General features: G+C 34.0%; 1 long non-coding RNA gene across 3 annotated transcripts in view; it reads right to left on the reverse strand.

Annotated features, from left to right (window-relative positions):
- Positions 1-804, reverse strand: part of LOC132271542 (uncharacterized) — an 11,602-nt gene extending 10,798 nt beyond the window's left edge. For 2 of the 3 annotated variants that reach the window (XR_009469727.1, XR_009469725.1), the window contains exon 1: positions 298-804. This is a non-coding gene — a long non-coding RNA (uncharacterized LOC132271542). The remainder of the gene's footprint in view (positions 1-297) is intronic. The other variant, XR_009469726.1, reaches the window with a different exon arrangement.
- Positions 805-2,474: the final 1,670 nt, after the last annotated feature.

Below are 2,474 nucleotides of genomic sequence, written 5' to 3' on the forward strand. Positions count from 1 at the left end.
AAGAGACGATTATATATAGCGCAAACAATATATATATATAGTACATAATACAAATAAAAAGAGAAACACAATCAATTAGGAAATGGAAAATAATAAAACCCAAATCCAGCCAAAAACAAACCAAATTCAGCCAACACAATTTACAATAAAACCAGAGAAAAATAAATAAATAAAACCCCATGCGTTAATCCTAAAAATGTTTGAGAATTTGGGATTGAATAAAGCCCTAAAAATGTTTCAGAAAGAGAGATTGAAAAAAGCCCTAAAAATGTTAGAGAAAGAGGGATTGCAGATTACCTGAAGAATGAATGTGCGTTCAAATCCTTAGAGGGTAGAGAGAGGGTTGAAGATATAGCTCTGCCTTGGTCTGGGTCGAAATAGTTTGAGATGGTTTCTCTTTCAACTCTCTGACTTCAACCTTGCAGAAATAAAGGAAGAAAGAAACTGATTAGAGCCTTGGTCTGGGTCGAATTTGTCAGCCACTAGGGAAATTTGAGTAGGAACCTTTGGGTTGAGTAGAAACGAGTGTAGACTACTCCGTTTAAGCTCAATTTCTCCGGTGGGCGTGGTGGGTTCAGAGGCTGTTGCTGTGAAAAAGAGACAAAAGGCCTTTGGTAATGGGGACTGGTTGCGCTGGAGAGCAAATACAGATAAAAGCTGCTAGGTTCGTCTAAATGAAAAGGTCATTAATTTTTTTTTTTTCCACACGGGCTTTGACTGATTATCAATTTTGGCGCGGGAGTGGGAAATTCTGTGGGCGGGAAAATGAGGCGCTTATATCAAATGATATTTTACCCTACTTTGTCCCGCGAAACTGTGTGGGAAAGGGGAAATTTTAGCTTTAACGAGAGAGGTTTACACCCTTTAAAGTTGACCTTCATTAATGAGGCACTTATATTCGTTAAAGTTGACAACTGCCTCGTTAAAGTTGATAACTGTATATATTAACAAGCATCTTTAACACCCTGTGAAAGCAATATTTTACGAGGATTCTATTCCTGATCCCATAACAACTATAAGGAACCCTTTCTGAACCTCGTCAAATGCAATTTTTTCAGCAAAATAAATGAGTCTCGAAAATGCTAGTCGTAAAAGCACACTTTTCTTATAGTGAGTGGTCCAAGTTGAAAAGAAATTTTGAAAAATTGGTGAAAAATTAAAACTTGCAGAACTTGATAGAAATAGCTGTAAGTTATAAAGTTCAGTCACCAATAAAAATTTAGAATAAGTTGGACTTGGGAAATCGAATCTTCTTGGTAAGGTTAACTTCCTGGAAAAAGGAACTTGAACATGTTAAATGGCTTAATAAAATTGAGCATAAAATTGATACTTTGAAAAGTGATTTGGTTAAATCTAATAAGTTTTTTCAAAAGTTAAACTTTGACACTTCCAAACTTGATGAGTTGAAAATTTTGTCCGAAGACTTGAGTAATAAAGAAGAGTTGGGTTCAATACAAAGAATTTGTAGTTACATAATTTAAAAGAGGTTTTTATGAAAGTTGAAATCAAACCCTTTGTAATTACTAATCCCCTTAAACATACATGTCATTTTTGTGGAGAGAATGATCACAAAGTATAAGTGTGAGAAGAGAAAAATTGAACTTGGAAAATGAGTATGATTAGTAGCTTCTTGTATTAAACAACTAGTAGGCTTTACATTGTATTTTGTTGTTTGTGTTCTATTAGAATCCAACAAAAACTTTTGTCCGTGTTTAAAAAAAATAAAAGCTCTCCTAAGCTTTTATCTCAATCATTCATTGTCATATAAGTCCACTAACAAATTACCAATAGTCAAACTTAAATAATAATCAAACAAAATACTTCAATCGGAATCTTAATTATGCAAATCCTTTGCATCCGTAAATATTTTGTGATGGGATTCCACTTGGGTCCCACCATAATACGTCTGATATAAAGGATGCAAAATCTGTAGCGGAACTCTGCCCATTCTTTATGGACGTTGTGCATATCTTTTTCTTCTTTTAATACAAGCTTACTCATTCAAGTAAAAAAAAATATATATATATATATATATGTCAGTACGTGGCGGAACACTTCCCTGTATATCATTGTGCATAACAAAACATATACTACGTAGCTAGGACTAGGACTAGGAGGTGTAGTGTCTATTGTAGCTGGTTCCGGGAATTTGCTTATGCTCTAAAAGTCCATGGAAATTAGATGGACAATTTAATTATTGTAGATGTGCATTTACACTAGTTTCTAGAAGTGTTTTCAATTTTGCAGTTGGGAATTAGATCTATAATTGAACTACTGTAGATGTGCATTTATATTTGTTTCTAGAGGCTTCAAAAAGGACCACTCAGCTAAATATCACCGCTCTTAATAATATCAGTACATTTAAATTCTTTTATTTAAATCATCAATGTCTCTTTATCCTTCTCAAGCTAGGTCAACTTTTCTCAAGCATGATCAACTTCACTTGTGCAGGCACTAAAATCCCAAAACTAGTG

Source organism: Cornus florida, unplaced genomic scaffold, assembly GCF_030987335.1.
Source record: "Cornus florida cultivar Cherokee Brave unplaced genomic scaffold, ASM3098733v1 CherokeeBrave_3.0.0_Hap2_Chr08, whole genome shotgun sequence".
NCBI classification, from domain to species: Eukaryota; Viridiplantae; Streptophyta; class Magnoliopsida; order Cornales; family Cornaceae; genus Cornus; species Cornus florida.